At 41.8% G+C, this 13,291-nt stretch overlaps 1 protein-coding gene across 1 annotated transcript in view; it reads right to left on the minus strand.

Annotated features, from left to right (window-relative positions):
- The window catches only part of LOC144825140 (T-box transcription factor T-A-like), a 93,345-nt gene that overhangs the window by 37,204 nt on the left and 42,850 nt on the right, over window positions 1-13,291 (minus strand). The gene's annotated exons all lie outside the window — the stretch shown is intronic.

Below are 13,291 nucleotides of genomic sequence, written 5' to 3' on the forward strand. Positions count from 1 at the left end.
TTTAAATGACCCAGTTGCTCACTTTCAGGGCTGAAAACGTGTTCATTCACTTTGGGAAGAGATATAAACAACATTTTGCGATAATTCATGTTCAACTGAGGAAGTTACATTTTTTATGTCAAATAAGCGATGACCCGCGACCTTACGAAATGCCTCTGATTAGTCAAAATGGTCCGTTTTCAAATATTGCATTTTTCAATGAATTCTGACTTTTGTATGTGGATCATCACGTTTGGATTGTATCTATTACAAAATCAAAGACACCGGGTTTACTGCCCTGGAACTAAATGTGACTTCCTCCTGTTCACTACAACTCCTAAACTCTCCAACAGCTCCACCGCCAACTCTGTATGAGAAATCAACTGCTCCCTGTTCTCATCCTTAATCAAGATGTTGTCTGAGTAAATTATCATTTTATCTCCCTCTCTCGCAGATATGCAGCAGCCGACCGAAAGCCTTTGTAAAACACCATGGTGCTGATGAAACTCCAAAAGGTAGGCACACAGACTTCCACAGCTTACTCTTGCAAATTAGTTTTAAAAACCTTTGATGGCTTTCCCAAATAGAAACTGTTAAATAAGCATCCTTCGGATCCAATCGGGTCAATTAATCCCCTTTCTGCAAAACCTGCTTTAACAAGTGTATTCCCTCCATTTTGAAATGATGGTAAACCACCCAATAGTTTAATTATTTTACATTTATAACTAGTCTCATTCCCCTTTCCTTCTTTTCCACCCCAAAATATTATTTACAAACCCATTTGAGTGATCTTCTTGTGATACAACAACTCCTTTTGAAATCAATTCCTGAATTTCTAATTATATCAAATGTGTATGATCTGTGTGAAAACTAGTCTCCTTGGCAAACTTTTTTTAACTGGGTTCTCCGCAAACTCTATCTGAAACCCAAGCTCTGCCTCTAAAGCCCAAGGATCCCTTGTAATCTGTATCCATTTTAGGTCAAATGTGGCAATCTGCTGCCCACTTTCAAGGGGATAACATAAGGGTTTTGACTTACCTGACGATCCTCTGGATCTCCTTTCACACCGGGCAAACCACCTGAGCTCTCCTTCTTTGTGGGTAAAAAAACCCACGCCAGTAGGTTTGTTGTCCTTGGTTGCCTCTATAACCTTGAGAGAAGGAGCCTCTTTTAATGCCTTGGCCAGGGCCGGGCAACCGACTCATCTTTCTCCCAGCCATCCCAAAAACATGATCCTGAAAAACTTTCTTACTTTCTTAATATCCTTCTGGGACTTTTGAAGAGAACAAAAAGCCCCTACAAAACTAGATAAAGCCTTAATAAAGGCATCACCAACAAGCAAACCACTCGCTGGAGGCTCCCCCTTTTTATTAGCCAAATCCACCAATTTAGGAGCGATTTAAAGCAGAATGCTTTTGCATCATTCATTAGAGAGTGCAGTATTGGTGTTGCCTAACAAGCAGACAGGCTTTTGCACCCACTAGCTAAATTCATCCAAATCCACTCTTATTGTAGGCATAAGCCTCCTCGGCCATGCCAAAGTTTTCATCAGCGGACCCCCGACATCCAAAAGCTTGTCTTGCCAGGATCTCAGACCCATGTCCAAACCTTTCCTAGGGTCTCAGCCACCATTGTCTATAAACGGTATTATTATCTTAGCATCTAATTCAACAGTTACCAACACTCTCTTAGCAACAGAGTGTAAAGGACACTCAGACCTCAGCCTGACTCGAACATCTTTAGGAATCTCCCATCTCATCCAACACTGAACATACTCAGCCACATGTTCCGAAGGTGTCCACTCACGCGAGAGTGTATGTTTAATGGGTAAGAGGTCAAACATATGTTGTCCAAAAGGATCAATTAGTGCCTCAACACCGTTTTCCTTACTATGTTCTTTGGAAAATGTCTCCTTCAAATATTCCTGGTCTAAATCCTCGGAGTCAAAATCAAAAGAACAGCTGATCTCTAACTCCACACTTCCAGAGGATTCATCACAGATCACTGTCTTATGCTTACAGCCCTTTGACCACTTACTTATATCCTTCTCTGGTCCTTTCCCTTGCCTACCTTTTGTGCCCTCAGCACCATCATCTTTCTGGTCAACATAGAACTCATGTTCTTCCTCAGCAGATCTCCTCTTTTTTGCCAAACCTATGTTGACAATTATATGCTTTCTTTTTCCGGTAACTTTACCCCCTATTCTTACATTCGTTTCTGCTTCATTAGCAGACCAAAAGTGTTCCTCCTCCATAGGAATGCTTTTACCAATCAACAAATCAAATTTCCTGTCTATCCTACTTAAGACCTCCAAAGTAATTTTTTCAATAGCTCTATCGAGTTTCTTATCAAGACTCATCTACTGCGAGCCTTCACTTTGCTCCATGACTTTTTAAAATATAGACTACGAAGCGCACACTGAAGAAAACATTTGAAATAAACTAAAGCTGCTATAAAATCCACCTGATGCCGCCACAACTCCTTACAATCGATAGATGCTATCACCTTCTGAAACTGTCCAAACTCCTACCACACACTCAAAACTGATGCAGTCAGGCAGAGCACCTCATCCCATCTCACTACGAGAAGTACATGCGGACAAGTTTCTCGAACAAAAACCTCTTATTTTGTGAGAATCGTATATCCTCAACCAGGTCTGTGCTTTAGACTTTCCCCAAGATGGCTTCAGCAAGGCATGGGCGTAAGAAGCCACTAGTAATTCTTTTTTAATAACAACTCTTTCCGTACCAAAAATGATCAAATCCACATTTTCCTCAAAAACAAAAAGTGTGACTGCTCTTGCGATGTCCAATACGCAGCACAAACACCGTCTCTGTCCTCAAAAAACTGCACCACCACACAGACAACACCAAAATCGGCTGGTGAAAGAAACAACGCCGCCCCAGCACAACATACATCTCCCCAAACGCCGGTCAGGTGGATACACCAGGAACATGGCAAGGGAGGCCCACTCCACATGATAACTGCCAGAGAAGGGAATCGCGAGACACACACCCGCACAGGTAGAAGAGTGGTGCAACCAAGAAGATGCAATGACTTTACCACATAGAACTCCAAGGGGTCAACACCATCCTCACCCTGAGCTGACAACGCAGATACCCGGGACTCCTCCGCTGAGGGCCCACCACGCACAAACCGGGTGCACAAGTGCTCATGCACAAGCTACCGACAAGACGTTTATGTAGTTGGGACAATTGTTCATATGCCTGTTGCATTGTTATTAAAGGAGGGAGATATGTGGTATTACGGTCTAGTGCTCTGCACCCACGTGATCTGCGCCTTGCCTCAAGGTATCGCTAGAGGCGGTGCAGACCGTGGAGGCAGAGAAGCGTAAATGGTTTTGCCTCACCTCTGCGGAAAAAAGTAACCTAACCATCATACCGTGTACGCGTCTTCTTTACCGCCGGGGCACGCACTTTCTACACCATAAAAGGCAGAATTTTAATCATGGCATCACCATAAATGCTTGGATTCTTTAAATACTTTAATTAAATTACCACCCTTGTGTGGATCAATTAGTAAATCTGTCATACTATAGATGCACAACATGACATCCAATCCACCCTGCAAAATGTATCCCAAGAAGAGTCCTACTGCCCTCTGTGTAACCAAGCTAGCACTCCAGTCCGCAAAGCCCCTCAGACAAAATACCATTGTATTGGGCAGGGTGGAGTTAAAATACCATTAGGGGCAGAGGCATTCGTTATAACCATACTCTGACCACTTATTAGATAATCTGATCATTATTTTAAACAAAGTATGCTTGTGACTGTGTGGAAAATAACTTAAAAAAATTAAATGTCAACTTTCAAACAATATTAGAGTTGCAGATAAGAATGCATTTAAATTGCTGTAGAAATGTTTTCACATAGAAGATGACACGTAGGAAAATGGGCTTGTTTTATAACATTAAAGAATCCTTTTAGAATGCATTATTAATGCCATAACGAATTCATAAATGAATCACTCCTAGCCTGTTCTTTTGACTCTTGCTCGTTGTTTAAGACGTTATTTAGATAATTTTGCCTAGTGCCAGCATCTTACTTAAGAATTTCCTGATTTCAAGCTTATGTTTCCTTAGCCTCATCATGCCACATTAGCTCATTTGACCTGAACAAAGAACCTTGCTGTGACTGATAATGATTTAGATATATTGTATGTATGCCTCACGAAAACATTATTGCTAGTTTTGTCCCAGCATTTTCAAGTCGCTTTTGTACTCACAAGTAAGATGATGCGCATCTTTTAGCTTAGGTCAGAAGGTTTTCATGAAAACTTTCTTTACAAGTGTATGCAACAATGTTTTACAACATACCGGCGTGGATGTTTACAGTGGGAATCAAGAGAAGAGGCATTGGAAGTTGATGCACCATCGGATGAGCAGTGTCCATTGGAGTAGGACTATTAACAATTGCTAAATTTGACACAATATTGTTTGATTTTATATTAAAAAGTGTTCCTAGCTAGAGAGAAAGAACTGCGGACTTCAGACCCATTTTGACTCTGCAGAGTCATTCCTTATTCTTGTTACTGACAGCTATTGCTAAAGATGACTTGATTCTATACCTTATGCAAACCTTTTTTTCTGATCAATGCTACTGCAACAATCTTTTCCTCCTTTACTGATGTTTTGACGGTTGTTACTGCAACTGTTGGGAACTTGGCTGAGTTTCCAGAATGAGCCTTTATGGGAAGTTCTACTTTGCTCTTTTCCGAAAAAGGAACTCTTCATTGGTTCTATTCAGGGTAGCTAGTTTTGTGACAATTTTCCTTTACGGAACTCTTTGTATTGATTTATGCTGTCACTAATCAATCTTTTATTTGACACTAGCAGCCCGTCCCGACCTTGTCCGGGTGCAACAGGCTTCCCCGACCCCCACCCGCCCCGACATTGTGCAGCAGCCCGGGCCCCCGCCCGGCCCGTCCCCTGCCTGCCCCGACCCCCGCCTGCCCCGACATGGGTCCCCTTACCTGAGCCGCCGCTCCTCCCGCCTGTCCGCTGCTCGCACCGCCGCTGGCCTGTCCGCTGTGTCTGCTGCTCGCACTGCCGCTGGCCTGTCCGCTGCTCCTCACGTCACCGCTCCTCCCCTGCGCCATGTCCGCCACTCCTCGTCGCGCTCCTGGACGCCGCTCCTCCCCGCGCTCCTGACGTGAGCACGCACGTCGCAGCCGGCGCTACTTCGGAGGGACTACTTTTTTTTTGACTGTACATTTTTTAAATAACTTTTTTTTTAATTTATATAGCCTATAAACATCTACACACCCTGACGATTCCAACGGTGTATCGGGTGTGTGGATTGGCGCTTTGGTTCCCGAGTTTACCCGCCTCAAAGGCTGAAAGTTCTTCCTTTATTATAGTAGTATAGATTTCTATAAACTGAACTAATATAAATAAAGAAGACAAATTATACTAATCCTTCAAGATAAATAAAGGCTTTGAAAACTGTATCAATTCCTGATCATTGACTGTACATTAAGATTCTGACAGTTGATGATATATGCATGATTTCAATTTCTTTTTCCAGCTCCATTCGGAAAACGGTGGCAAAGGTCCATTAGCATGGACAAAATCTTAAGTTGTAGTGTTCAGTCTCAAGAGACCCTTTGGAAAGCCTACTAGGAAATGTCCGCCGGTTTCTGGTAGCAGAGTTATGGTTAACACCATGAATGGAGTATCAAAATTAGTGCCCAAGAAATATTAAAATAATCTTTGATTCCGGTTTCAAGTGTCCAGATCTTACCGGCGTGGCGAAGCAGAAATTAGAAGGAATTGCGGTATTGGTAGTTGGGGTTTAGAAGGTGAGTATTAATAGGGTGAAAAATGTTGTGGTAGAAGAGTATTGTAGTTGTGAGTATTTTTCTTTTCAGGTGTATGAGTGTAAGGTAGAGACATCGAGTTTTTGAGTTTCAGGCTCGTTGAAGTCGAAAGATCCAGGGATAATAACAAATGTTTAAACTTGTTTGCAGGTGAATTAGATATGGAGTTTGAGGTACCATCACTCCCATCGGTAACAATAGGGACAAGCTGTTGTGTTTGATTAGTCATGGCTAATGTAGTGGAACCTTGTTGCGCAAACAGGTGACGTTGCATTGATTTGTGTGAATTTTCGCCGGTCGAGAAGTCACTTGTGAGTGTGGAATATTCTTATGTTTATGTTTATGTTTAGCATTTATAAAGCGCGGCTTATACCCGAGGGCGTCTTGGCGCTGAGTGGTTGTGATACCTAATTTCAGTTAGAAAGTGCAAACAAAAAATGTTTTAAGAAGATATTTTAAGGTTGTGCATGAATGCCAAGAAATTGTAACGGAGGGTGAGCTGCAGCAAGGAGTGAGTCATACGTTATAGTGTTCGCGCTGATATTGGATGGTTGGTGTGCTCTTGCGCTGCCATTGGTTAGTGGATTTTCTGTGTCGTGCTGTGATTGGGCATTGTCGATTTGAGTGCAGTCTTTGGATTTGGTAAACAGTTACATGAAATTAAAAGTTGTCACCTAATTGGTGAATTGCAATTGACTTATACGGAACATTTGGTTTTACGTAAAAACATTCAAAACTCAATTGTCATTATGAAATGCCTTAAGGATTTGAAGAATGTTCCTGGGAGATGTCATTATTCCTGTAAGGAAAGGTGAGGTAACACCTCCTGAGGGTACTCCGGCATACATTATGACTATCAAACTTGGATTAAACTCATGTTTGTGGCTTCAACAGTAGAGTTGGATTATGAAAAATGAGGGTGCTTTAATTTTTCCGAGATATGAGACATTCAATACTAGAATCCTAGATCATTTGAGGGGAAAATTGCATGAGATGAAGCCACCACCTTGACCTATGCAATATGAAGCTTTTAATGCTTGGGAAAAGGTTGTTAGGGAAAAAGAGAAGGAGAAATATCAAAGAAGGACAGGAAGAGTAATACCGAATTATGCAAATGCTCTATGGGATGAGAAACCGCGCAGATGGAGTAAAGGTATCATTGAAGAAACCAGATCCAGGTCTAATTTACGAAAAGAGTAAAGATACTGCTAAGAAAGAGGAAGATAAGTCTGATACTTATTCGGGAGATGAGATATAACAGATGTTGTCTTCCTGACCACCACCATCTGGAAAATATACTGACCCAAGAGAGATAAGTGCGAGAGCTAGTCAGATCGTAGCTACAGCTATAGCTACAGCTCCAGTAGATTCAGATCCACTTTCCATTGAACAACCCTTGCAGGTTTTACAAATTGATCCACCAGTTGTGAGACGAGCACCATCTGTGGTCCCCATTGATAATGTTCTACTGGCACCGTGAGCAGTTGCTAGTGCACCACTCCAAATAGAGAGAAGATCAAAAGTCCTAACTACACTAGTTTGTTGGAAATCTACTGACAACCCTGAATACACAGTTGGTTCTGTGGAGACCCCTACAAAATGTGCAGCCTCCAATAGATGGAGCAGGAACTTTAGTATTTACAACTCGCTTAGCTTCTAATGACCTAAGTGTTGGTGAAGAGGGATACTGACCAGCATGGATTGAAGAGATTACTTGAGAGAAAATAATAGAAGTAACAGAGCTCCCAAAAGAATCAGAGACGAAAAAAGATCAATCATTGGATATTCCTAAATTGAAAATAGACCTAGAAGAGCTGATGAAGGGTTGCCTGGAGTTTGATCACTTAGATCCATACCAAAGAAATTAGTTAACTTACCTGTGGAAGGAGATTACTCGAAGAGCTGCTATGTACATGACAAATTGGCAGGGATAGTGAATAGGTATGATGTGGATCTCAATAATTACATACATCTGCATCATAGTTACTATGTTGAATTGGATGATCAGGCAATTGAAAATATGAGGATTACAGGAATGCGTTAGCACATTACTGAGCAGATTAAATGCATTTACAGATGGAAGGATGTGGAGAAGTTGGAACTTATATGGGCAAAGAAACACAAAAAGAAAAAGAGAGAAGCAGAGGGCAAACAGGATTAGTTGCATGAGGCAGCGGCATATCCATTGTGGGAAGTAGTTGGAGGCACTTATGTACATGTTCCATAGGATAGAGGTTATTTGACAGCATTTGCGAATAATTTTCCAAAATTGAGAGAAAAGTCAGTGCAGTGGTACACACAAGTAGAAAGATTTATAAAGATTTCAAAGGTGTTGTGGAGAGATGTGGATACATTTCTTGACATTGTCGTACCAGCTGATTTATGGGTGTAAGGTAGCAGTACAATGGCTGAAAGGAGAAGCACCTAGAGAGAGAGGAACTGGTGCACCTTCACCATTGGTGATGGAAACATATAAAGCAATTATGACTTTTTTAAAGGAAAAATTCCTCCCATGGATGCAGATTAGTTAAAGATTAAAAGAACCACACATGAGCCGAAGGAGACAGTTCATGGGTACTATGAGAGACTACTGCAGATGTTTAAACAGCATATTGGATGTGAATATCCAGAAGAGAAGGAAATCAGAATTTTTGTGTCTCAATTTGTTCTAGGGTTGAAACCTGAAATTAGTGCTCACATTACAGAGTGTAATATGCTGGTAGACCAAGTTGTTAGATCAAATATTGCATTATGCAAAATATTGCAGTGATGAATAGGACATGAAGCAGAGCAAAATAACATTGGCTCAGACTAAGTTGGCTCAGAAAGGTTTTCATAACCTGTCTTTTGCAGGATATCAAGGAATGATGCAGGGAGTTGTTGCTCCACAGGCTGGATTTTCTGGAAATCAAGGTGGAATGAATGTGCCCCACTGCAGAGGTAGAGTGTTCCCACAGGTATTGCTACAATGAAAAAGGTCACTGAATGTCACGTTTGTCATAGGGTGGGGCATTGGAAACAAGAATGTCAATTTAATCCAGAAAATGCTGGAGGATTAATGCAAAATTTACAGGGTACATCAGTACGGAGGGTGTCTATAAAGCAAATACATACTCCTATGCAAAATGAAGCTCAGATTATGCCCCCTGCTCCTACGCAAATGGAGAATCCTAAATTGAATCTAAATCAAATGCCGAAGTTTAACGCAAATTAATTTCAGAATGTTATGCCACAAATTCAAAACCAGAAACAAAATGTTGTAAGTCAATATCCTTTATCTCAGACTAATGAGTTTACTTTTGATAATTCCCAATGATGGCACCTGAGAGAGGAAGAAGATTGCGTGCTTGTCACAGTCTTAGAGGTAGATCAAAGTGGCCCATATGTAGATGCAAATGTTTATGGTCACAATGTGTCTTTCCTGATCGATAGAGGAGGTACCCTTTCTACTTTTAGAATAGTGGAATTATCAGACTTGCCTCTCTCGGGGAAAACAATCCAAGTAGTTGTGGTTGCGAATAAACAAATGCAAAATCCAATTTAAAAAGAAGTCCTATAAAAAATAAGAACTTTTGAAGACAAACACCACTTTGTGGTCTGTGATACAAGCCCAGTAGACCTTCTAGGAAGAGATCTGTTCTGTAAGTTAAATTGCACAATATACAGCATATCGGACGGTGTTGACTTCCAGACATGTGATGAGGATGTCGACTTTAAAATAATTAGACAGAATGCTGAAGTAGGAATATTTCCCTTTTTGACAATTTCCAAATTACCAAAAGATCTCAGAGACACTGTAAGTATGGAAGTTTGGGATCTCACAGGGAAAGACATTGGACTTATAATAAAAGGTGTAGAACCAGCTCAAATCAAATTAAAGTCAAATGCTGTTTACCCCAGACACCATCCTATCATTTGTCTCTATAAACTATTGCAGGAATTCAACCAGTAATCAAAAACATGCTTCAGAAAGGCATACTGAGAGAGTTGATTGGAAGCTCAAGTAATTCACCTATTATGGGATTACAAAAGCCAAATGTGAAATATAGGATTGTTCAGGATTTAAGGTGGATTGACGAAATGGTAGTGCCTTGTTGTCCTGTGGTAACGAATTCTGCCACATTACAATTTCAAATTCCCTGTACTGCAGAATAGTATTAGTAATACGATCTTGCGTGCTTAGTTTCCTGTTTTATCTCTTCTGTGTTGATAATGTGCACGCTAAGGTGGCACACGGTATGGCATCAAGTAGTTACTGGTGCACATATACATATATACATATATATCTGTGTCTTTCTTCTTTTCTAGGTGTTACAGAAGCGGGACACTTATTGAAGATATAGCCTGTTCCAAGGTATATAATCTTTTTGCCCGCCATGTTAAATCCAGAGGGTTTTAACACATTTCACGTGCACATGTTGCTTTAAGCTTTTTGGTCCTGATGAAACGCCAACGACCACCCTGGCGATAAAGGCGTGAAACATGTCGACCTATGATACTTTGGGGTTAACATGCCTACAAAAACAAGCCATCACAGCTATAGGTACACCTATATGACAAACTGTTGCATATGTACCTTTTTACTACCCTTACCTTCACTTGGCACGCACTTTCCCTCTATCAACTATACCCCGCACACCCGCATGCACCATCCGGCTGTCCTAAAAGATCTCCGCCAAAGTGTCCCTGTATGGGGCCCGTAGGGAATTGCAGCGCCGGCCCTACGTGGAGCAAAATGGCCCGATGATGAAGCATGACATCCTATGGGTGTGTGAGGCCTACTATGGACAATATTGTCTCTTTTCACACCTAGTCTTTTCTTCCCCTCTTTTTCCTCTTACTTTAGACTGAATGGGTGACTTTTTGCATCCTGACGTTTCAGATGACTTTTTGCATCTCACGTCTAGGTACAGTGTCCTCTTTGTTGTTGAGATATTGGTTTGGGAGCACGGACACTGGACCTTCATATAGCTCCTTGGGTCTCCCCTTTTTGTATTTATAAGTATTTGCACGGCGGATCAGCCGTAGACCCTTATGTATTTTTCTTCTTTCTTTTTTCTTCCTCTGGAGCAGGCACGCAAGATACCCCTTAATTTTACACAATTGGACCTGCCTTGGCCTAACATTGTGAGTGGTACCTATATTTCTAATACCACCACCGTTCGTTAAGGAACCCTTTAGGTATTCTGAAATACTGTCCCATCATGGTCCCTATCCTTATAATACATTAATATTTTCGTAGGTTGAGTGGTCTACTAGCAGCTTATTACACTACACATGTTTTTGTTTTTTAGTGGGCCTGCGTACTCTGTAGGCTCTCACCTGGACTGCAAGACGTGGTCTGCGTTTATCATATTATTTTCCATTTAATTGAGAGCACGTATGGAACAGGAAGCTATCCACCTAGCCCAGGGACCTACATAGTGTCTCCCGGCTTTTTGCTCCTGTGAAACTAACACTCTGCGCATGTGCGGAGGATTAGTTATACGCTTTGTGCGCCAGCGCACCTAACTCGTGTATCTCGCGCAGACGCTGGTCTTGCAGTCACCGGAAGCTTTCTGGCAATATGCCGCATTCTGGGTGCATTCCTGCCCCATTTAACAAACACCTAGTTCCGGGCTTATTCTTCACTGGCCTCGGGACGTGCAGGTGCTCCCTTGGAAGCACCCTCAAAAACGTAAGTGTTTATTAAGCCCCATGGAGGATTTTTGTGCCCTGTAACTCTAGGACTATTCCGGCGCGAGCTACAGGTGCCACTCAGCTACTTACTTTTGCCTCTCTCCCCCCCCCTTGTTTTGCTCAGTGATCGTAACTTCGGTACGGTGTGGGCGCGTATTGTCCTTGCCAGTAGGGACACCCCTCAAGAACGAGGTGAGCATACCATCATTTAGTATGGCGAGCATTCAATTTGGTCCCACGAATAACGAGCATTTGTTCTGGTCCCTGAATATTGTTACTACTATGTGTTCTAGGGGACAATTTTACTTGCATTAGGACCCCTACAGGCCATTCTACTAACGAGTCGTTAAGACTTTGTCCTTAGTATAGGGCGCCCTCACTTTATTCTATACGAACTGTGTTTGTGGTATCTCGCGTGCTTAGTTTCCTGTTTTATCTCTTCTGTGTTGATAATGTGCACGCTAAGGTGGCACACGGTATGGCATCAAGTAGTTACTGGTGCACATATACATATATACATATATATCTGTGTCTTTCTTCTTTTCTAGGTGTTACAGAAGCGGGACACTTATTGAAGATATAGCCTGTTCCAAGGTATATAATCTTTTTGCCCGCCATGTTAAATCCAGAGGGTTTTAACACATTTCACGTGCACATGTTGCTTTAAGCTTTTTGGTCCTGATGAAACGGCAACGACCACCCTGGCGATAAAGGCGTGAAACATGTCGACCTATGATACTTTGGGGTTAACATGCCTACAAAAACAAGCCATCACAGCTATAGGTACACCTATATGACAAACTGTTGCATATGTACCTTTTTACTACCCTTACCTTCACTTGGCACGCACTTTCCCTCTATCAACAATACCCCGCACACCCGCATGCACCATCCGGCTGTCCTAAAAGATCTCCGCCAAAGTGTCCCTGTATGGGGCCCGTAGGGAATTCCAGCGCCGGCCCTACGTGGAGAAAAATGGCCCGATGATGAAGCATGACATCCTATGGGTGTGTGAGGCCTACTATGGACAATATTGTCTCTTTTCACACCTAGTCTTTTCTTCCCCTCTTTTTCCTCTTACTTTAGACTGAATGGGTGACTTTTTGCATCCTGACGTTTCAGATGACTTTTTGCATCTCACGTCTAGGTACAGTGTCCTCTTTGTTGTTGAGATATTGGTTTGGGAGCACGGACACTGGACCTTCATATAGCTCCTTGGGTCTCCCCTTTTTGTATTTATATGTTATATTTTATCTTCTTCTAAACCCAAATGACTCTTGGATTAGACATGACTATTAACCAGCAACCTGCCCCCTTGAGAGTCAAGGAAACAGATTATTTGCAACCCATTTGGAGCAATAGTACCAAAGGACTGGGGCACTGGGTTAGTGAGTAGTAACGGCAGTACCGAAGACTGCCTGTTTCCCCAGTCCAGTACCTGATTCACTTCAAAAGTCATTGCATTTTGCACAATTGAAAATATGATAAACGTGAACAATGCTACAGAACAAGATCCTAAAATAAAGTAAACCTTCACCACTCCTTTAATTTCCTCCGTCAAGGTTACATGATAATATTATTGTTGCGAATAAGAACAATGTCAACGTACGTTCTTACCATAGCAAACATCACCTCAATAATACCAGTACAAATGATATCAATGTACAAAATGACAACTGTATGCATAATGATGATAATGTCGATAAAAATGATACCAGTGGCTGCCATATTATTTTTAGATGTTCCAATGAACTCACATCATTGCTGTCGGATTCACCCAAGGTGACCTCGCCAT

This window comes from Lissotriton helveticus, chromosome 3_1 (genome assembly GCF_964261635.1).
Source record: "Lissotriton helveticus chromosome 3_1, aLisHel1.1, whole genome shotgun sequence".
Classification (NCBI taxonomy): Eukaryota; Metazoa; Chordata; class Amphibia; order Caudata; family Salamandridae; genus Lissotriton; species Lissotriton helveticus.